A 25,483-nucleotide genomic window follows, 5' to 3' on the forward strand; every position below is an offset into this window, starting at 1 on the left:
ATGATAAGAAAGTAAATGAGTCAAGCTTAGTGTGCAAGCCTGTAATCCCAGTGACCCAATTTGGGAAGCTGAAATAGAAAAATAGCAAGTTCAAAGCCAGCCCCAGAAAGTTAGTGAGATCCTCAGAAACTTAGCAAAACCCTTTCACAAACAAATAAACAAACAAAACTGCCAGAAATGAGAAATTCCTAGTGCACACACAAACACACACACACACACAAATAAATAAATAAATAAAATGAAAGAAAGTAAATGATACATAAGTCTGATCAATATCAGGTCTATTTGCCACTAATTTCTCAGTATGTAACAGAGTCCATCTTCCCATGTCTGAGGTTATAGAGAAATTGGTATCTTCATGTATTGATGCTAAGATTGTAAGATGATACATCCACTTTGAAAAACAATTTGTCATTTGCTAAAAAAATAAAATATAAAGTTATATGACTCAGAAATTCCACTCCTGGGAATATGCCCCAAACCTATGTCAACATGTACAAACTTGTACAAACATTTTCATAGAAGCGTAAATATAAGAGCAAAAAAAGTGAAGTTACCTAAATGTTAACCAAATGCTTAATGAATATGATAAATAAAATGTTCATGGAGTGGGATCCATAGAATAGAACATTATTTGGCAATCAATAAGAATGATGTGTTGGTACATACTGTGTGAATGAACCTTGAAAATATTATGCTGTCAGTCATAGTGTCTAGAATAAGCAAATATGTAATCACAGAAAGTAGATTATAATTGCCTGAGACTTAGTGGTAAGCGGGGAAGAAATGTATAACTGTTAACAGGTCATATTATTGCCTTCATGAGTGGTATAAATGTTCTATATTGAAGCTTGGTCTTCAGATGGTGGCATTGAGATGGTAGAAATTTTTCAGAGCAGCCCCATAGATTATGGTGGCTCCAATCCTTAGAATCATCTTGCAGTGTGGATTAGTTCTCATGAAAGCAGATTGTTAGAAGAAAGAGACCAAGCCCTTCCAGTGTCTTTCTTCTTCCACGTCCATGTGACTTCTCCCTTCTGCGTCCATGTGACTTCTCCCTTCTGCATTTGTCAAAAACCACATCATGATCTTGCTATGAGACCTACATGAGAGGCCAAATAAATGGGGCCATAAAATCTTGGACTTTCAATCTCCAAAACTATCAGCTAAATGAACCTCTTTTCTCTGTACATTATCCAGCATTATTTATTTTGTTAGGTCAACATAAAATGAGCAATGACACTGATTTTTACATGAAAAAAGAAAGATGAGGGTTTGGCAGCCCAAAATGCAAATCAATGCGAAAAAGCTCCTTGGGGATGAAGGCTGTCTGTCCAGGATTTGGGGATAGATAAGGGCACTTTACCACTCAAAATGCCTTTGCAGTTAGGTAAGAATAAGACAGTATACCCGTAAAGATAAAATTATATTATCCATCTTGTAAAAGTTCCTTAAAGTGATTTTTACCAGTAGAATTAAAAAAAAAAATCTTTGTTTAATATTTGGATTGTTCTGGAATTGTGATTTGCAAGGTGTGCTTTAAGTCAAGAAGTAAGGACTGGCTGAGAGAGAAAGGAAGTGTTCGCTAAGGACTCTTGAGTTGCCACAGGAGCAAGATTCAACGTTAGCTCCTGGAGTTGGATCTACTCTTCATTTCTAGTTCTCTGTGCAGTTTTTATATCAGCTGGGTATAGGTTGCCTCCCACAGGTGTTTTGTTTGTTTGTTTGTTTGTTGTGTGTGTGTGGGGGGGTGACTACCAGGGATTGAACTCAGGGACACTGGACCACTGAACTGCATCCCCAGCCCTATTTTGTATTTCATTTAGAGACAGGGTCTCACTGAGCTGCTTAGCACCTCATTTTTGCTGAAGCTGGCTTTGAATTCTCCATCCTCCTGCCACAGCTGCTGGGATTACAGGCATGTGCCACTGTGCCCAGCACACAGAAGTTTGTGTGCCAAATTCATCCACTGTGTTTCTCTTTTCCTTTGTAGTGACACAGCACCGCCTCCACTGTTAAGCGTGGGTGTCTTTCCTTATGTTCTCCATTCACTACATCAGAATCTCTGGATTTCTTCAAATCTCTGACACAGATATTGATTTATAATAGTTTTCTTCAGACACCTACCTCTTTATGAAGCCATATTCTTATCATTCAAATTCCAGACAGCAGAGCAAGTGGGAAGTGCCTCCTTCCTCTACCATCTGGCAATTCTCAGAATTTGTTTTCTTAAGAAGGAAGAGTTGTGGGCTGGGGCTGTAGCTCAGCAGCACAGCGCTTGCCAAACATGTGTGACAGGCACTGGGTTTGATCCTCAACACCACATAAAAACAAACAAATAAAATAAAGGCATTCGGTCCATCTACTGCTACAAATTAAAAAAAAAATGAGAAAGAGTTATAAAAGTGCTCAGAGTATACTATTATAAAGCTAAATATAATTGTGAGGAAATTTTGCAGAGAAGATGTTTGTCGTATATCAATTGAAAATATGTAAATATATATTCACACATATTATATATTTATATGCACATATATATATATATTTTGTTTTTTGAATATATATTTATACATATGTATATATATACATATATATATATATATATATATATATATATAAAATAAATTATGCACCTACCTTTTGAAGCCTCAAATCCTAGAGAAAGTTTAGCATGTAGGTTTGACCTTGATTAAGTCAGACATTTGATAGAGTTTTGAAAGCAGCAATTATTTCAAGATAATTACTCTACTGGACTCTAATTTCAGTTCCTGCTGAAAAGTGTATACTGTAAACTGGAGTGATCCTTAGTGGAAAATATTAAATTAATTCATTATTCAGAGAAAGATTAGGATTTTATTTAAAAAGGAAACTAGTTGTCATTTAAGGGAAATATATATATATATATATATATATATATATATATATATATATATGCCTCAATCTTTTGCTCTACAACATAATAGATAAACATGATTTTCATGTATGTTCTATTTTGAGTAGTACCCATAGGAATTATTTTATATACTTAGGAATGGAATGATAGATCCTAGGTTACACTATATCCACAGTGATAATTTTTTTACTATCTTTTTTTTTACAGTAATTCACCCTTTCCAGCTTTTTCAATGTTTAACTTGTAAAGTTTATATTTTATGCTCAATGGACAAATAATTTAATAACAATGAAAAAGAAATTGATATTACACATCATCAAGAGACCTACCATAAAAGAAAATAAGGGGAGAAGGAACTTGAGTCTAGATTATAAACACAGAAATAGGGTAAGAAAGAAAAAAAGAGCTGCTGAAAAAGTGCACAGAAATGAGTGCTTATTGAAATGAAAGTGCGGGCATTGTTTCATGAAGTTAAAATTTAGGTAGAAATTAAATCATAGATAGAAATAAAAGCACAAAAACAACAATGCAAAATACAGAAAATATGAAGTTATAATTTCTAAGTCCCTGTTATTATCAGAGGAATAAAAGGAGAAATAATGCTTATTATACCTTAATATGCCAACGATACTTATCCAAATCCCTGGGATGGTGGTACACACAAAACATCACATTCTATGATGATCAATGTTCTGCACTTTACTGAGATATATATTCTGTCCAAATGCCTAGCAAAACAATCACTTTCAATGTGGGTTCTGCCAGACATGGTGGCACACACATTTGTTCCCAATGACTAGTAAGGCTGAGACAGAAGGATCCCAAATTTGAGGCTGGCTTCAGCAACTTAGAAATACCCTGTCTCAAAATAAAACATAAAATACCTGGAGATGTGTTTCAGTGGTTACACTGGTTTCAATGTCAAGTACAAAAGAAGAAGAAGAGAAAATAGGAAAAGAAATGTGTTTTTTGTGACTAACAGCATTTTAAATTTTATCAAAGTTAAATGTGATGACACACATATAACTGTTAACCATCACATTAGACAACAAAGCTCTTGGAAAATTATTGAAACAATAGAGAAAATTAACTAACTAATTAGCTAATAGAGAAAAGCATGTTCTAACCCAAGTGTTTGACTAATCCAAAACTATAGGAAAGCATACAGAAGAAAATACAAAGCAAAGCAAACACAAATATATAGTTACTTAAAAGATAAATGGAGTAATTCTCCAGGTTAAAGACTACAACTGTCAGAGTTTGTGAGAAAATAAGAATCAACTATATAACTATATTTGGATTTTAATAGGCTGTAGGTAAGTAGGTAGGTAGGTAGGTAGAGGATGGATGGATGGATTGATGATAGAATGAAATTGGGAAAAAATATGGCATAAAAGCTCAAACCACAAATAAATTTGATGCAATAATTTTAATATCAAAGATGAAAGACGCTGAAGCAGACACATTTCTATGGTTAAAGAGAAACATAGGAGTGTATACCATGAGCAAATAGGGTTTTTTCCCCTTCTATGCAATCATTAACAGAGCTGAAATGTATACAAAACCGGAGAGGGAAATCAAAAGGGAAAAAAAATTAAAAGAAGAAAGACATTCATGAAGCTGAGGAATTTAGCATACATATTCCCCAATGATCATTGGCTGATCTCTCAGATTAAATAGGGGAAGTAGGGTTTGCCAGTTTTCAATTAAAACTTACCCCTTTTTCCTCTTTCCATATCATACCACCATCAATTTAGGTTTTAGATAGTTTGCTTTTCAGCATTTTGTCACACAGTACAATTGCAAGATATTCCAGGCACAACTTATATATTCTCTCTTTGTCCTGGAACCAGTCATTTATCCAAGGATTTTTGATTCCTTTTATTGGAGATTGATATTCGACAGCAATATCTGGCTACTAGATGTGATTTAATTTTTTTCACTCTGTAGTTGCAAATTTCATTTTTTTTATTTAAGTGCATTGGATAGAAAGATAATAATCTTCAAGTCTGAGTTGGATAACTCCAATTACTGAATTCTATCTGAATTTATTTTGATTCACTATTGTTTCACTGTTGTTCTATCCCAAGACACGTTTTCTATTTCTGAAAGTTGATCATTAACTTTGGAACTTTATTGAAAATGAATCTTTTTCAAAGAAGATTGTGTTTGCCTCTGCCAGTTACCTGCAGGCTCCACCACCTTGGCATCACTTTAAATTAAAATATCCTTTGGAGGTTTCTATGACAATAGATGTTTGAATTTTCATTGCAATGACATGGGACGCTATGGTTATAAATTCTCAGTGGAACTATGTAACTTTTCTTCCTCCTCCTGTGCCAACTTTGAGACAGGAAAGTCTCTTTTTGTGTTGCACTCTTTACAGCAGGATTTCTTTCTTTATCACTCCTTACAATGCAGGTATAGCCTTTAAACTTTCCAAGAAATTCTATACATTGATTACATCTAAGGTTTTGTCTCCTAGCTATGAACCCTAAAGTTAGGGCAGAAATTCTTTGACTAAAGCTTTGACAGAAACTTTCAGAAGCAAGGCATCTTTGGCACTAGCTATCTCATAAAATGTATAGTTTCATCTTTGATTCTCAATTTTATGCCAGAGCATTTGTAACTGCTTTCTTAATTACCTACAGTATTAGTTGTTTTGCTGTGGTGTTCATGTTTCTTACCATGCAAGAGTCTCAAAAATAAATAAATAGACAAATAAATAAATAGGGGCAATATCTCCTTTCACATTTTTAACTGCTTATTCTTGGAAAAAATAATTTTCATACACAAAAGGATATTTTGGCCAAGAATTTTTGATTTTTAAAATACATAAAAATATACATTTCTTTTTTTATGCTTTGGGGTTCTGTGTTATTAATACTAAAAGATAAGATTTGAATTTGGGGAAGAAGCTAAACTTAAACCATACATTCTTACTTTCCAAAAGGTATATTATGAGTATAAGGAGATTAAGTCTGAAATGAGGCCAAAAGTCCTCAAGACTTCTGCAGTATGTAATGACCCCAGTGTTCCTCTCTCCACAGGAAGGCATAGGTAGAACACAAATTGGCAATGACTCCTGAGATATCATGATACAGTTCAAGACTTTCTATGAACCTAGGGAATATACTTAATTCTCAATGAATCCATTTTTTTCATGGCATAAATGAAACAAATATAATAAGACACTCTATTCCCTCTTTTCCAATAGAGAATACAGTACTTGTAACCATTTTCTCTTCTTCCTTAGTAAAAAGAATAGGTAAATTTTTTTCTCCTACATCAAAGTATTTAAAATGTTCCTTAAAGCTGCCTCTGGTTTATGGCCTGCTATTTCAAGTAGTAAAACATTTAGAATACATTTCTCTCATTATTTTTGAATAATGAAAATAAAACTGTAAACGGGTTTTTGAAAAAAAAATGTGCAATGATTTTTTTAAAGGGCAATTTGCAACCAAGAAAGCAACAAATTATCAAGGTCATAAAGCCTTTTCTTGTGAACCAAATTAATAATAGCAATACACATCTGATTTTACAAATCTCAACACCCAGAAATTCATAGAGTATATTTTAACAAAAATTCATTATAAAGCTTCTAATATTTTATTTAGCAAACATTTTATTTTCTCTTTTCCTATGAATTTCATTAAAGATTATTCCCACACTTAATTTTAATCACAGAATCAATGAGCTGTGGAATTTAAAGTGGCTATTGGAGGAAAATTTTGTTCATAATATAAGGATGCAGGTCATAGAGACCTTTTTTCTTCACCTGTCCAGTTCCCTTGCCATAGGCATATTTAATTACCCTCTGTGGTATATTTCTTCACAATGTAAAGATACAAACTAATGTCTGCTTATTGATATGTGCTTAGATATTTTAAAAGATTTGTCTATGATAAATTGGTCCTGTTGCTTTGGACCTGTGGCAGCACATATCATGGTGGCAATGTGTGCCAGAGGAAACCACTTTCCTGGTAACCAGGAAGCAAAAAAAAAAAAAAAAAGGTGAGGGGTGGGAGATGGGGGTGGGAGGTGGAGGTAGGGAGTAAGTTCAAGCTATCCCCTTCAAGGACAAACCCATAATGGCCCACCCTTAGAGGTTCCATCCTCACAATAGCACCAAGTGGAGGAACAATATTTTAGCACAGGGGCTTTGGTGGGCCATTGCAGACACAAGCTGTAGAATATATTACAATTTTTAAAGACTTTAATTAAGTCAGTATATCAGTACTTTGGGCCTTCAGTATTCCATAAGCCAAATAAAGAGGAACAATAGCTCATTGTCATCTGGAATACAAATGGTGTTTCAAGTAGTGGCTAACCTACCTTTCAGCACAAGGGTCTACTCACATCTACCAAGACTTTCTCAGTTTTCAAATTCCCTTACAATGCAAAGTCCATTCGTTGTGCAGGTGTGGTGGAGCATGCATGTAATCCCAGCAGCTCCGGAAGCTGAGGCAGGAGGATTGCAAATTCAAAGTCAGCCTCAGCAAAAGCTAGGTGCTAAGCAGTGCAGTGAGACCTTGTCTCTAAATAAAATACAAAAAAAAAAAAAAGGCCTTGGGATGTGGCTCAGTGATTGAGTGCCCCTGAGTTCACACCCCCATACCCAGAAAGAAAAACAAGAAAGAAAGAAAAGTCCATGCTTTTCATTGGTCCATCTTGGCCATTTTATTAGTATATGTGTAGTCAATTGTGACCAAAGGGTATAAAATTTCTCTCAATATAACAACTTAACTAGGGCTACAGTTTCAAAGACTAAATATGTTTACTACAAGTTGGGTGTGGTTGCACATATCTATAATCCCAGAAGCTGGGGAGGCTAAGGCAGGAAAATCATGAGTTGAAACCCATCCTCAGCAACTTAGTGAGGCCCTGAGCAACTTTCTGAGAGCCTGACTCTAAATAAAATATTTTTTAAAAAGCTGGGGATGTGGCTCAGTGGTTTAGTGCTTGGGGTCCAATCCCCAGTACTACTATTACTACTGTGAATAATAATAATAATGATAATAATAATAATACGTTTATTAATGTCTACTACAGTGTCAGTGTGGTTGTATTGCTGGCAAGAGAATGACCTATTTTTTATCATCTTGTATATTCTTATAATAAACTGCAATAACATAAAGACCTTTTAATTTTTCACATTTTTCTGCCTGCAGTAGTCTTCAATTACATCACAACATGATAGATTTCTTTTCCCACTTTGTCTCATCCTTGAATGCCATAGTTATCTTTAATAAATCTTTGAAAGGTTGCCTGGTTTCTATCACTTCCTGTCACTCTAGTTCTAACTTTACCATTGCATTCACTTCCTGGTGGTCAGCACAAAATGGTTTTGCTTATTTGTTATAAAATATGCTCATCGTTTTTAATTCTCAATAGTTACAATAACTTTTGTGAGCAGATGTCATCTCATTTTTACTCATCTCTGAAATCATGGCACAGAAAATAGCATGTACCACAGGGGACTGTAATATGATGAATTTGTAAAGAATAAATATACTCTAGTGTTCCAAAGTGTTGCATATAGACACTATTCTTGGAAGAAGTACAGTGGAAATTTGCAAAAGGTAAGTAATAAACTCATATTTCAAGACACAGTTCAAAGTTTAATAAGTTAAAGATGTTGAATAGCCCCAGAATTAAAACTAAACTCATTCCAACTTTTCTAAAGCAGGAGTTCATGTATTTTTTAACAAGGCCATATTCAACAAAATAGTTATTAATGCACAATTAATGTTTGCTGGAACATATTTTTCTCATTACTAATGTAAGGTAACCTCAAGATGCTTTTCTTGAAACCTACAAAAAAATAATTAATACACAGGGAAGGCAGGGTAGCTGATTTATTTACAATGTCATTTGGCAAAGCTTTAATTGAATTTAATCATCCTTATGTTTTGACTGAAACAATATATTCTGGGCTGCAGATTAGGTTTCAAGAATGGAATTTAGGGGCTGGGGATGTGGCTCAAGCAGTAGCGCACTTGCCTGGCATGCATGCGGCCCGGGTTCGATCCTCAGCACCACATACAAACAAAGATGTTGTGTCCGCCGAAAACTAAAAAATAAATATTAAAAATTCTCTCTCTCTCTCTCTCTCTCTCTCTCTCTCTCTCTCTCTTTAAAAAAAAAAAGAATGGAATTTATTTATTTATTTATTTATTTTTTTAATTTTTTATTGTGGGTTGTTCAAAACATTACAAATTTCTTGACATATCATATTCCACACTTTGATTCTAGTGGGTTATGAACTCCCACCTTCACCCCATACACAGATTGCAGATTCACATCAGTTACACATCCATTGATTTACAAATTGCCATACTAGTGTCTGTTGTGCTCCGCTGCCTTTCCCATCATCCACCCTCCCCCCAAAGAATGGAATTTAGTAGGATTGCTAGTGTAGCAAAATCTCATCAATTCATCTACACAAATTTTCTACACAAGTAGAAGTTCATCTACACAAGCTTTCATTATCATATCATCAAATTTGCTATGCACGTTCTTGATAGCTACACAGGATGTCACTTATATGTCCTCAAATTGTAGATATTATTAGCCATTCATTTGTTTTTAATTATATACTTATATGAAAGGAAGTAGTGAATACATGAGAAATACAAATAGAATGAGCATAGGTCCATTTTGTGACAATTCTATTAGTATAGTCAAAAGAATATAGTATTCAGAAGAGTCACTCATATGAGAACCAGAAGAAAACAATGAAAAGTTAGTTTGTTCAGAATGCAATAGCTCATAAGTGATAAAGAATTCTTTATACTGGTGATCTCATTTATTGATAATTACCAAACATGAGTGTTACTATTATCCTCAGTTTCTAAATAAAGATGCTGAGGCTCTAAGATGCAAAATAATTACCAACTCTCACTTTTGTATAGCATGATGGAGGCAACAAGACTGCATGTTTTTCACATTCTGAACCCATTTCTCCTCACCTCTTATGTTCCATGGCTGGCCTTCATGTAAGAACATCTTCCACCCCAGACAAAATAATTTGGCTTCTAATTAAATATGCCAGATGTCATCTTCTATCTCCTGACTGTTGTGTGCAGAAAGGAGAGAAATCAACCTATTGTCAGGAAGCAATTAACGAAGAGCACAAAAGTTTATGAGTAGAGACACACTTTGAAAGGATATGAGGGAGGAGAAAAAGACAAGTAGAGGAAATCAAACAGCATTTCTGTTTGATTCAAAAAGTCAAAACTTGATATTTACCTGAAATTCTCATTGAGATAAGCACAACACATTTGATTAGTAACCTTAAAAATAATTGCATTATCCTGACAGCAGAACACATCACTTGAAGAAATAATTTCTATTTAAAACACCAATTTCAGACAGAAGTGAATGAATTAATAGATATGGAACTCTACAGAAATAGGAGAGAATGGTCGTCCCATACTTTTAGCTCAGACCTCTCATTTTTCATGTAGATCTGTTCAGCACTTTGCTCAAAGGATTGAAGAATGCTCTTTTAAATATCTTAAAATTGCTTTTGATTAAATATAATCTGTCAACATTTCTACCCCTCCAAAGAGAACTTTTAAGGATAAAACTTCATATTTAGCATTTACTGATGATTCTGGTCTAATAACAAATAATTCTGCACTCAGTAAAGTAAAAACAAAGGTAAGCTTTCTATTATTAAAAATAAATTAACTTACATTATCAGAATATTAACATAAGAGAAAATAGACGAATCCTTCCTAAATAGGCTTTTTGTTGTTCTTGTCTTTTGCCTGCAAAGTAGAGAAGTAAATATTCTTCCTTAGTTGCAGGAACCAGGCACTGAAAATAGCAGAAATATGGATTTTACCATCTTCTGTAAAATGTAGCAACAGGAATGCTCGTTCTGCATATTAAGTGATTAATGAAGCTTGGATTAGTTTTGACTGATTTGCTGTTGAGGTTTTTCCTGAGAGAGTTTGTCAGCACTAAAATTGTCCACAGTGTTTTACATAGGAATTAAATCATTCCTGAAGTTTGCAGAAGGCTTATTTAACATTCCAGACAGTATTGAAAATTAAAAATATCCAAATAATGTACATGCTGATAGAGGCAAAAAATGTATGTATTGAACACATTAAACTAATAGCAATCCATTTTTGGTTCAATGAAACTACAGCAATAAAAGATATTCATGACACACATCATGAACCATTTTGAAAGGTGTTTTAGTACAGAGCAAAAGTTATGAATTCTGTGTAGAAAAACATCACCAGCTGCAAGCAAGGCTGTGTTAACAACAGAAGTGCCCTCTCCACTCATTCTCATGTTTCTCAACCACACAGAAGCGTGAATAGGTCTCTAATTCTGATATTGCCTTAAGGTAAAAAAGGGGAATATACTGTTCATCTCTTCTAAAATGTAACTTTTGAAATTAAAATATTACATACTTCAGGAAATTTGATTTTTTTATTGGTTGTTCAAAACATTACAAAGCTCTTGACATATCATATTTCATATATTAGATTCAAGTGGGTTATGAACTCCCATTTTTACCCCAATTACAGATTGCAGAATCACATTGGTTACACATCCACATTATTACATGATGCCATATTAGTGACTGTTGTATTCTGCTACCTTTCCTATCCTCTATTATCCCCCCCCTCCCCTCCCATCTTCTCTCTCTATTTGAAAAATACATAACAGGTAGAGAAAAAAAAATCTTCTTCTGTCACTTATCAGAGAAACCCCAATAACACTTTAATAAATTTGATTTTTGGTTATGCCATATATATTAAAAATTATATTTAGAACATATAAATATTATGTTATACATATGTTCTATACATTTATTATATATTATATAAAGTAAATAAATCATAAAATTTTGTTTTCCATTTTTTCTATGAGCAGTTTTATTTTTATAAAATATTCCTTAAGCCTGATTTTCAGGTTTTTACAATGTCACACTTTATTTATACCAAAATATATTCCAACACCTCATTATTAACCAAACTTTAAAATTTTACTTTTTATTATTATAAATAACAATACATACATTTTGTAACTAAATTGACAATGCTGATTTTACAATGAAATGATCACAAGCTTTGAAGTCATACAGATTCTCTTCTTTCTTTATAATTACTGTCTGTATGTAATGGGCCAACTGCTTCACATTTCTTTATCTTGGTTTCCTTATGAAACATTCAATATGGAACACTAGACTATGCTGCTGCAGAAATAAACCCTGGATTATCAGCATTTTAAATTGTTTATTTCACTTCACACAGAAATGCAATCCAGCTGTCCTCCCTTAGATGACTCTCCTTAGGTGGCTCTTCTTGAAGTTAGGCACTTGGGCCTCCTTTTTCTTCCTCCTCCTGACTAAGCAGTCTTGGATTTCTTTGCTTCCTATCTCTCTGGGTAAAAACAGGGCATAGAAGACTGCAAGGATATGTCACAGCAAAGTCAGTAACTGGCACATAGGATCCCCTCACTACCTTCTATTGTCCAAACTGAGTCTTTGTCTCTACATAAATCGCAAAAAGGTGTAGAAATGTAGATTTCTTGTGTTTCCAGAAGGATGATGGAAGGACCTCTTTTAGATAGCTTGCTAGGTCTTTGAGGGGACTGTAGGAGATAATATAGGGGTCACTGCGAAATAAATCACATTATCCAAGTGAGGACAATATCTTAGTTTTAATGCCTTAATTTACACAGTCTAAACTAGAGAGGGCCTCAAACTGGATTCTTCATGTTTGTTGAGTATGAAGTTGAGGCATAAATTTAAGAGACATTGGGGCATAACACCAAATGTTTGAATTGGAAATTGGTGACACTTGAAAGAATAGGGACCTCATTAGAATAAGATGTATTCTATGCTTGTATAATTATATCAAAACAGATTCTACTATCATGTATAACTAAAATGAACCAATTAAAAAAATTAAAGTCTTTAGATTTTAACTTTTTATTGAAACCTTGCAAGTATTGCTTTCTCAATGGTAAGGGCACTAAAATTATCTCATTTTTATGTTATTGTCTTCATTTTATAAATGTCATTTTTAGACTTAGAAATTAATCTATGGAATGAAATATTTATATATGTTCAAATTAAATATTGCTAGGATGACCACTATTTCCTATAAAATATATTTTTTCTTAATATGAAGTTTCTAGGAATAAATTACCATAGGAAATTTATTTTTGCTCGTATAGATAATTTTTTCTAGAAAATTATGCCATTTTTTTTAAATACACAAGTGTTGTAGAAATGAGACCTGGAACACAGCAAAACTTTCTCTTGTTTATAGTGGAATAAATAAAATACTTATCTAAAATTTGATCATACATTATTTATTGAATATTAACTATATCTGAATCTCTATGCCAATCAGTGAGTAGTTAAAGAAGTATAAGGCATTCCCCCTATACAGTATGACAGCTAGAAAGATAGTTTCAAATTTAAATAAATTTGATATTTAAAATCAATATGCTTGTCCATCAACCATGTGATTTCAGGTAAGTTATATAATCATTCAGATATTGTTTTCTCACCTTAAATTTGGAAATAATTTAACCCTTTTTAGATTAAATAAAATGATGTACATAATATTTTTACCAATAATAGCAGCTATATACCACAAAATTGGTTGAGAATCACTGTATTGGAGATGATGATGGTGACGATGACAAAGAAAAAGAAGAAGAGGAAGAAGAAGGAACGGAGGAGGAACAGGAGGAGGAGAACCTATGAGTTATTGGGGATGTAGCTTAGTGGTAGGTTGCTTGCCTTGCATGTGTATGGTCCTGGGTTGAATCCCAAGTACTACCAAAGGGGGAAAAAAGAAAGAAAGAGAAAAAATGAAATTCTGTGGTTTTACATGGATCAGGTACAAAATTTTAAAATGATACCAGGTAGCCAATGACAAGGTGCCACTCTCAGAGTAAGGATAAAGAGCTTCTCACCAGAGCTGATGTACTTGGGGAGGGTTTCATGTTAGATGTGGAGAAGGTAAGGTGTTATAAGAATAAAGACATTAACCTTAATTAAAGTCCAAAAGTATGTTGAGACATTAATATATGGAAAACTTAGAATGGAACCACTGCATAGACCAATTTGAAGATGTTTGAAATTACATCCAAATAGAAAACAGGGGACTTAGAGGTGTTTTTTTGGCATCTAGCAACCTGTAATAGGCACCTTTGGCTGCATTGCCATGGCCAGTATGCTTACAAATCATAGAGCTTTGGAAGTGTCTTATATTAAAATGAGTTTCTTTCTGTCTCTCCTAATAGAAAATAATCATCAAGGGGTAATACAGAATAAAGAAAGGACAGACATCCCATATCTGTCACTGTGTTTTAGAGTTTGGTTTTAAAAACAATCTGCTTTCAAGGTGGGATAGTGTGTAACTTCAAGAGTTTGGTCTATGTAAAATAAGAGAAAGCTAATTAAACTCTGAGCCAATTATATAATATTCCATGTACTCAATATATTCATGAGTTAAACAGTCAGATTAATTAAACTACTGGACTACTGCTTGACATTAGTATTTACTTTTAGTCCCTTTACTCATCTCAAATGCGGATTATGATATCAAAGTCATAGAGTTATTGTCAAAACAAAATAATAAAATCCTCAATAGGCTTTCTGGTGAATATTAAACACTTAATGAAACTTAAATTTAAGTGCCTAAAAGGCAGACCCAGGTCTTGATGGAGTAGTTCCATTTTACCTCTGTCTATACAGGGTCACGGAAGCCTATGTTAAATTAGATGCTAAAGTTAAAGGACATGGGTAGTGAGAGGGCAGCCATTTAATGAAAATGTAACTGCACCATCTCCTGTTGGTGTTTTAGTCAGCTTTTGTTTTCCTGCTGTGGACAGGAACAATTAGAGGAGAAAAATTTAATTTGGGGGCTCATGGTTTTAAAGGTCTCAGTCCATAGATAGATGACTCCATTCCTTGGGGCTCAATTTGAGTCAAAACATCATGGTGGAAAGAGTGTGGCAGAAGAAAACAGCTCAGGAGGTTACACCAAGAAGCAGAGAGAGACTCCACTCTCCAGACACAAAATATAGACCCCAAAAGCACACCCCTCCTCCAGCCTCACACTAATGAGCATTAGATACCACTCAGTTAATCCCTACCAGGAGATAAATTCACTGATTAGGTTAAGGCTCTCCTAACCCAATCTGAACCTCCTTGTATTGTCTCACACAGATGCTTTTGGGGGACACCTCACACCTAAACCATAGCAGTTTGTCACCTCATTCCTTCACCCACCCATCTTACCAGATTTCTGTGTGAACCAAATAAGATAATAGCATCCAAACAACTGAGAACCACGAAATACTAATCTAATGCCAACTGTTTTAAAGATTACAATACATCCTCAACCTTTGTGACCTCTGATGTTAGAGTCTGTAAACAAGTCAAGATGGCGCCTGGCATTTTGCAGAGGGAGTGGTTTTTGAAGTAACGCCAGCGAGCCATTAAGTGTGGAGATTCCTTATTGGTTGACTGCTGTACCTGGTTTATGTTAATTAAGATAAGCTGTGTGTAATGTATATAAACCCCTCCTGTCCTACAATAAATGGCTCCCACTCCTGCTGTATCAATGTACACAAGTTTTTTGTCACACCACCCCCCCACCACCCCACCACCCCACCACCCCGTTATTTTGCTGCGGCCAGACTGCGGCACTCTGATATGCACATATTTTATGCTCACAACACTTCTGTATGGAAGGCGTATTAGTGAATAATGCTCTTTCATCATTCTGGGGTTGGGGTCATTAATGATCTAATCTCACTAAATTTTCTGGATGTTTGACAACAGAAGGTGAGATAGAAGATCTGCATTTTGACAGCCAGATAGGGAAAGCACAAAAGGCACACTGTCATTTACCTTATTAAGACATTTAAGTCATTTTGATATTGTAAATCTCTACCTACTAGAATTGTTCTCTCACTAAATGTATGTTTCTCCCTAAGTGGAAAAATGAGCAATGACTTCTGAATGTTTCCCTGTGTCCTCATCTTTTCCAGACCTTTTTTTTTTTTTTTTTTTTTGACTAGGCAAGGGTTATCTGACTGCATTTGACAGTCAGATGAGGAATTTCAAGTGAATTTTTAGACAGGAGGTCAGCCCATGAAATGTCTTGCTGGGAAAGCTGGTGACATAAACCTGCAGGGTATGAATGAAAGCAATCTCTTACCACAGAGCCAGCAGATGCCACCTAATCAATTACAGTGACTTTTGGTACGACCTTTGTGTAAAGGAGTTTGCATTTGTGTCATCATCATCTTTTAGTCTGCAGTGTGCCAGGAGCACATGGGATAGACAACTTAGGAAAAGAGCCCTGCACAAAATATAGTAAAGGAAGAAGGGGGGATTCTGAGAATTGAATTTAGTGTGTTCATGCTTGGTGCCAAAACTTATACCTTTAAATAGGAAAATTTTAAAAAACATACTTTGCATTTTGACTAAGGCATTAGTATACTTCTTGTAAGGGGTGGAAATTCATGGATCAGGGTGATAATATAAAGAAAGAGTTTAAGAAAATGTCAGGCATAAATTAAGAAAACTATTTCATCTGTATAACATAAACTATAGCATTTTGTTTAAAATTAGTAACATTTGCTACTTGTTTATCTGCTGTCTATTGCCCAAATAATGGTATGTAATAAACAACCACAAAACCTCAGTGATGAGCAACAATACATATTAATTTCTGCTTGCCAGTCAATGAGCTGAACAGTTCTGTTTACCCAGGCAGGAGCTTGGCTGATCTGGACAGGGCTCTTTTATGCAACCATGGTAGCTGAGCAGTTGGTAGTAGCTGGCCTTTCTGGGGTGTTTCAATAGGATTGGCTTATCTCTGCCAAACCATGGCATTTTTTTTTCTTCTAGCAGGCCAAAGCTTATTCACAGGGAAGTGGACATAGATACAGAGAGAATTGTATATCTTCACAAGATCAGTTGATTCAGGGTGTGGGAAAATACAGTTTTCCCTTGATGGAAAGAGCTGCAGGCCACATTGCAAGGGGTATGGATGGATACATAGGGATACAGGACAAGGGTGGAGAATTAAAACAATTGTTACCCAAACAAAACAAAAACAAGACCTATACTCTCTTTATTGAAGGATTGGAATTAAGAAGAAACACATCTAATTAACATCTTGATTATTTTCAATAAATATCTTCTGATCTGTTGCAATATTCAGGTATTATATATTGTGCTATGTTTGATAGAACAGTGACAGTTAAAGCTAAGGAATTCATAATGCAATAGGAAAACATATGTTTATATGTAAATATATAGAAACACACACACATATAAATAATGAAAATAGAAGAAAATGCATGCCATTAGAGAGATACAACTGGCTACTGAGGAATCCAAAAGATATTTCAGCTAGGGAATTTATATTTCTGTGGCATGTTTGCTACACTGAAAATGGAGTCAAACCATTTGAAATCCATGCAAGGTAAAATATGTTTTACTGTAGAAAAAAAAAAAAACAGGAATATTAAGACTCTCAATAGCAATGGGAATTAAAATATGTTCATCCCCTCTCTTTCCACTTTAAGATAAGAAACACTTTTTAAAAAGTAACTATAGTTATAAATATTGCTAAGGATATTAGCTGCACAACCAAGGAAGCTTTTCTCTATTAAATATGGGTCTTAAAAAGCAAGACAGAAAGATAGCACAGAAAAATAATTATGTTGACATGATTTGAAAGCCCTTGCAAAATTTCTCATACTTCCTCTCAAATGACTGTCATAGTCAAATATATCAGTCATTTCAGAGAATTTCTAGTCACATTCAGATGATTTAGGAAACCTCGTATGTCCTTTCAAACAGTGAATTTGTGGGGTTTAAAGGAGATTTTCTATCTACAGAGTACAGAGGAGTTCCATAGTTGGGCTAGCTCTCATGCACATTCCAAATTGCCTGGTAGAACTCACTGGTGTGTGGTGGGTTCTATGTTCCCATTAAATGACTGTTGAAGGTATATTGAAATTGCTTGCTTATGAGCACTCCTGTCTCATGTTTCATCCTGGATACCTTTAAAAGATCTGGGAATTTTGAGGACAAGGACTCAAAAAAATAAAATAAACTGTAAATACAGGGAAATTATAACTTGTCAAACAGATAATCATGACAGAAACAGAGACAGAAGATATGGCTCTATAGGTCATTAACCTTCATCTGTTTCATGGTCCCCCAAACTAGCTAGGGACAAGAAATAGAAGCAAATGTGAATGAATTACATCAAAATAGTAAGGATACATGGTATACATTGCTACAACTCAACTGAATGAGGATGAATGAAAATTAAACCTCACTGTTTATCAGATCGCTCAGAAAATGTCAATTGAAATTGGTTTTATCATGATTGCTGGGTATTTTTTTTTGGTTTTCCTATTCTCTGAATATCATATATTTCAATGGTGTGGAACTTCCCTTTTTCACATTTTGGTTGGTTGATTTCCTAAATTTTACATTATCTGTATTACACCTTGTCTTTAAGAAAGTCCTGTTTCTGTTCCGGGATCCCATTCAGGATCCCATGGTGCAGGGACCTGTCACATTACTTGAGTCTTCTCTAGTCTGTTACAGTCCCTCAGACTTTCCTTTTTTTTCAGGACCTTGATGTTTTTAATGTGTCCAAATAGGGTGTTCTGTAGAATATGCCCAAATCTGATTATGTATACTGTATTCTCATGACTATATTGAAGTCATGGATTTGAGCAAAGAATGACAGAAGCAAGGCTGAGGGTCCCTTCAGAAGGTACATGTCGTCAAGTTGTATTGTGACTGATGAGGTTAACTGTAATCAGAAGGTGAAGCTGGTATTTCCTAGGCTTTGTTGTTATATACTTAAATTATTTACTTTTACACACACCCACACCAAAAAGAAAAAAAAAACTTTTTTGAGAGAGAGAAACTTCAAGAGTATGCTACCATTTCATTTTCCCTTAAACTTGTCACCACTAATTTTGTTTTTTAATGTATCATCTAGTCATTACTATTCAGTTGCTTTAATGTGATTTTCTATTTGCCTCCAAAGTTGGTGAGCCATTTTGTATCCTCACCCACAACACAACATATCCCTATTACAGATGTTCTAGACCATCACCATCACCAAACCTTACATTTCCAATGAGTTTGTTTTTAAATTTAAGCTAATAGATATATAATGGTATCTAATTACAATTTTAATTTATATTTTCCTAATCACTAATGATGTTGAACATCTCATCTGCTTATCTGCCATCTGAGTGTCTTCTTTGGTAAACTGTCTTTTCAAATTATTTGCCTATTTTATTTTTAGATTTGTTGTCTCATTATTGAGTTTTGAGAGTCCTTTACATTATTGATCTAAATCCTTTATCAGACATATTATTTTAAAGTATTTTCCCATTTTTTATTCTCTTGGCAGTATATTTCAAAGGAAGTATATTTTTACATCTCAGAAGTTTTCAGTTTTGATGAAATCCATTCAAATGCATTTTTCATTTACAGATCTTGCTTTTCATTTGTATCTAAAAAGTCTGTCAAAAGCAAAGTAATTCAGATTTTCTTCACAAATTGGATTGTGGAAGCTTCAAATTTTTATCTTGGGCATATGACAACTTTGAGGTGGCTGTGTGGATGCAGTAAGGTTCACTGCCGCAGTCTGGCTGGGCACAATCAGGAGCCACTTGTCAAAAGAAACTAACTTTATTTTTAGAACCACACACGCCAAACAAAACAGCCTCTCAGGAAAAACTCTCAGAGCCCCAACTGCCACCACCGGCTTTCCAAAGCCTCTCTCTCCAACAACACAAGCCCCTCTCTCCCACAAGCCTCTCTCCACCTCCCACAATCCTCCTGCTCTTGAGGCCGATTGGCTGGGTCACGTGGGCGGAGCCAAAAAAGTCCCCCAATGAGCAGCTCCGTGGTCTGAAAGGGCAGGGAAACAGCCCAATGAGCATCACTGCAGAGGAGCCAATCATCTAGATGTTGCTGGGGCCGCTGTGAGCCAATCATCAGCCGGCAGCTGGAAGTTTGCTGGGGCCCCTTCGGCTGTGGCTCTCAACAGTTCACATTTTTTGGTACAGTATCAAAAGTTTCAGACACTATTTTCTAGACTCTTATTTCTCCACTGAATTGCAATTATGCCTTTGCTAAAATTTGTTACCCTTATGTACATTGAGGGGAGGAATCTCTATAGTATTCCATTGAGGCCTTCCTCTACACTATCAAAAATTTGATACAAGATATCTTGATTATTGTAACTTTATAAGGAATTTCAAAATTAGATGTATGAATCTTCCCAACTTTTCTTTTTCTAAAGTGTTGTATATTCCACTAACTTTCCCTTTCCATACAAATTTTAAAAACATCTTGTCAATATTTACAAAAAGTTTCCTGGGATTTTCATTAAGATTACATTTAATGTATACGTCAAATAAGGGGGGCTGACTTATTTATGATATCACGTTCTGAGATTGTGGTACCTCAACCCATTTAGGCTTTCATTGATTTTTATCAGCATTCTGTCATTTTCAATCTATGGATAAAAATCCCAGACATAAGTGAGTGGATTTATAAAATAAGTTTTTTCATTCTTAGTCATAAAAATTCTATCTTCAATTTTCTATTATTGGTACATGTACATAAAATTATTTTTGCATTTATTTGATTTTGTTTTTTTACATCCTGAAAACTAATTAAACTCATTTTTTTCTATGAGATATTTTGTAGACTTTTGGAGTAACCTTAAATAGAAAATATGTTACATTTCAATAGTGACAGTTTTGTCTTTATCAATCTATATTCCATTTTTCCCCACTGTGCACTGACTTTGAAAGGTGTCAGACCATATGCAAAGTTTCAGTGTTAAGTATCATCTTGACACAATATATATTATTTTCTAGGGCTAAAAAAAAAGTATCACTAACTGGGCTATTGAAAACAACTAAAGTTTACTGTCTCACAATCTTGGAAGCTAGAGACAGAATTGTGAAATTAAGGTGTCTTCATTCTCCCTGATACCTGCAAGAGAAATATCTTCCCCAGCCTCGTCTAGTTATGATGTTTGTCAACAATCCGTGGCATCCCTTTGCTTGCAGATTCATTACTCCAATCTGTGTTTGTGGTGTCTTAACACTGTCTACGTATCTTTCTTTCCAATTCCTCTCTTCTAGAATATCAGTGATACTAGATTAGTACTTCACATGTTTTGGGTAGGGCACAATTCAATCCATAATATCAGGAGGGACTCTAATAATCTAGCCTTCTGCCTCTTCTCCAGTGGAAAGAACCCTAGTCAACAACTCTCCTTACCACATGGGCCAGAGTGCCTGCTCTCCTTGAGTAAGTAGGCCAATCCTCCTTGAGTAAGTAGGCCATCCCTCCAAACCAGGGTTAGCTGCATCTTCTTGTTACTATGAAACCTGTCTCTTGTGGCCCTTCTTCATTTATTCCGTTCCCAAGTGCAGCTCCAGTGTGGCTCCACTTGAAATACAGTATCTTCCTCCTGTAGTGTGAATGTGTTAGTCTTATTTGACCAGTGTCAGATACCCAGCTGTCCTTATAACTTTGAGAAAGGATTCCTCACACACCAGCAGAGTGAATGAAACAGAGACTAACACAGCAGTAGGATTTCCCAAATGATGTTGAACAGAGGAGAGAAATATGACTGGTATTGGAGGAAAACATTCTGTGTTTCATTACTAGAGCTAATGACAATTATAAACTTTTAGTGGACTCTCTTTTTCAAGTTACAAGACATCCCCTCTGTTCCCAATTTGTAGAATTGTTTTGCATAAATGATGGATTTCGTCTTGTGCTTTTTCCACATCAATTGAGCTGACTAAATAGGTTTCTTTATTTAGGTTCTTAATATATTACATTGATTGATTTTCAAAAATTGAGCCAGCTTTGCGTTTGTGGGATAAATACTAAGACCATAAAGGAGTTGAGAAGTATTTCCACCTCTTCCAGTTTTCAGAAAGATTTGTGTGGAAAATGTATCTTTTTTTTTCTGTTGTTAAATATAAGTTTTTGCCAGCAAAATCATTTGGACCTAGAGTTCTCCATGTAGGAAGGCTTTAACTACAAATTCAATTTCTCTAATATACACATATTTTATACTTTTATTTAGTTTTAGTGCTCGTGAATTTCAAAGTAGTGACATATTCTAAATGATGCAGTTGGAATTTTTTTTTAGTATTCCCTTTATTCTCCATCAGTTCTTCTGTGGTCTGTAGTGATGATTCTTATTTCTGCTGTAGTTAAATTGTGTTTGTTCTTCTTTCTCCATGTCAGTCAGACTGGATAATACAGTTTATTAATTTTATTTATTGTTTTCTAAAGAACCTGCTTTTATTTTTATTTATTTTCTTAATTAAACAATTCTCTATATCATTGATTTCTCCTACTTTATTTTTTCCCTTATGTTTTTGCTTTCAGGATAGCTATAGCTTCCCTTCTTCAGTTTCTTAAATTACTGATTTAAAATCTTCCTTTGGAATATGTTTTTATTGTCCCAACTGTCTTTGTAAACACTATTTTAGATAACTTATTTTGATGTTATCTTTTTTTTTCTTTCATCAAGTTCAAAAAACTGCTAAATTTCTTCAGAGATTTCCTATTTGATTCACACTTATTTAGATGTTTTAAAAATTTTCTAATATTTGATAATTCTTGTAACATCACTTTGATTTCTATTTTGATCTATATGGTTAAATATATTCTTTGTATGATCTCTAAATTTTTTAATTTGCTAGGTTTTGTTGTTATTGTTTCATTATCTGTTTTCTATATGCTTTTGAGAAGACTATGTTGCTTCTTGTGGACTATAGAACTGAGGCTGTAGCTCAGTGACAGAGAACTGGCTTATGTGTGAGGCACTGGGTTCAATCCTTAGCACTGTATAAAAATAAATAAATAAAGTAATTATATTTTTTAATGGACTATAAATATCTTTCAGGTCCAGTTCCATATCAGCATTGTTCAAGTTGTGTGTACTCACTGATTAACCATATGTTTGTTTTATCAATTAATGAAAAAGGAGTATTAAAGACTTAAGCTAAACTCTTGGTTTATTTCTTATTTCTTCTTTGATTTCTTTATTTTTTTTCTTATTTGAAGAAATTTTTCTATTTCAAGAAATCTTGTGTTCAACCAGAGATATGAAAAATTATGCTCTATATGTGTAATATGAATTGTAATACATTCTGTTGTCATATATAACAAATTAAAGTTTTTAAAAAATCAAGATAAAATAAAAGAAATCAACTTAAGTACATCATATTTCTGATGTTATATCTTGGAAAAAGCCCTTTTCTCATTGTGTAAAACCTCTTCTTAAGCCCTGAAAATACTTTTTACCCCAAAGTCTACTTTACCTAATACTTTTAGATATATTTCTGATTTATTTTGGTTAATTTTAGAGGTATATCTTTTTTCCTTCTTCCCTTTTTAAATTAGCATCTCTTTTTCTTTATAATTAATGTGGGTTTTTTATAGTCAAGATATATCAAGTCTTGCATTTTTATCCAACTTTACAATGTCAGTCTTTTAATTTGTGCATTTAGAACATTTATATATAATCCTATAATGTAATTATTGAGGCATTTGTATAGAAATCTAAAAACATCCTCGATGATCTTCTTTCTTTTAAATTTGTATTTATTTTCTCTGCCTTATTACTTCTTTAGTTTACAGAAGATTTTTTTATTTAATTTCAACTCCCTCTACTGTCTTATTTTTTATGTATTTTAAAAATTTTATAATGGTCCCCTGTGGCTTACAATACACATATTTACATTAGAAGGTAGTATACTATTTTACATAGAATACATGAAATTTATGCAATAACCATTTCCATTCTTCCTTCCTCAATCCTACTATTATTATTTTTTTTCATTTTTCAATATGCTGTAAGTCTATACTATATAACTACAAGTATTGATTTAATTGGTTAATTTTTATAAAAGCTAGAATAGAAAAAAAAATCAAATGATTTCCAATAATTCAGCCTTGTAGTGTGTGCATCATGTGTAATCCACATGATTTTAGTTGGGGGAGACCTTGAACATGAAAAAATACCACAACCATGAATATGCTATGTTACATAGCAAAAAAAGATTTTGCAGATGTAGTTAAGGTCTCTAATCATTTGACTTTGTGTTAATCAAAAGCAAGATTATTCCATGTGAACTTTACCTAGGGCAGCTAGCTCATTAAAACCAGACAAAGTGTCTGAGATCCTCCTACTGGCTTGGGAGAAGCACCTAGACATGTGGGGGGCTACCCACAGGGCATAGAAGGAGGACTTAAGAGGCTTCCAACAGCTGAGGGCCAATCCCTGCTCACAGCCAGGAAGGAAACAGGAACATAGTGCTTCAACTTCAAGGAACTGAAGTTTGACAATAATTGGTGAGTCTGAAAGTGAATCCTGAGCCTCAGATAAAATCTCAGTTCCGGACTGTGAGATCCTGAGCAAAGAAAAGCCAGGTCAGACTTCTGAGTTCAGAACTGAGAGATAATAACTGGCTGAAATTTTAAATAACTAAGCTTGTGGTGATTTGTTATGCATCCATAGAAAACTAATACCAAACAGAATTTATTTAGCCTCCATTTATTCCATTAACATTGCTCTTCATTTCTTTATACAGATATATCTTTTATATCTCTTTGGTATTTTATTTCTTTTTCTTGAAGTACTTTAATATTTCTCTTTTATTAAAAGTTGATACCAAAAGGTTCTTTTATAATTTCAGTGTTTATGTTGTACATTGTGTGTTTATTCAATTTCTGATCCAGACTCAGCTTTTGATCATTGTTTTGAGCTAAAATTCAGACAAGGATTGCATCTTAAGGGTCACACCAGTGGCTCAAGGCTTTACAGCTTGACAGTGGGGTTGAGATGGTGGTGGGGGTGGGGGAGTTTTGTTATTCTGATACACTCTCAGCACCAAGCCACTGAATTTTAAAGGTAGTCTCAGTGCTCACACCCTCCCTATCTTCTTTGTTTCTAACACTGCTCCAGTAGTAGGTTTTTGTGTTTTGTTCTATTTTGCTCTAGCATTCCCTTTTCTCAGATGGCAATAGGGTTTCTTAGTGGCTTGTGAGTAGAAGGATTTGCAAGTCTTCCACAGTTTAAGGGGAGAAGTGTCCCTTTGCAATGTTGAAATCCCTCCTCCACTGGCTGTTGTTTCCATTCTGGACATCTGCAACATAAGGCGGATTTTCCCAGGACTCTCAATGGCACATGTTTGGCAAGCCACCAAGAGTTATCAATCACCTAGATTAACCAGGTTAATTAATAAGCTACTTTCTGCCCAGTTAAATTCTTTTGTCTTGGTCCTCCCTGCAAGGCACTTCACCTCCTAAATCTTTGGGTCAGTTGGATGCCTTGCAACTTCAGCTAAGAGGTCAAGAAAAATGGTAAACTTGTTCTTTGTTCTACTTCTGTATTGCAAGTTTGGGAGCAACACTGTATCTGGTAGCTTAAGTCATTATCTTTTCTTCTAAAAGTGATTAAATGGCCCAATACAACAAAATATAAGGAAGAAAAGTGAAGAAAAAGA

This window comes from Marmota monax, unplaced genomic scaffold (genome assembly GCF_021218885.2).
Source record: "Marmota monax isolate L192 unplaced genomic scaffold, Marmota_monax_Labrador192_F-V1.1 WCK01_AAM20220418_F8-fsc00009, whole genome shotgun sequence".
NCBI classification, from domain to species: Eukaryota; Metazoa; Chordata; class Mammalia; order Rodentia; family Sciuridae; genus Marmota; species Marmota monax.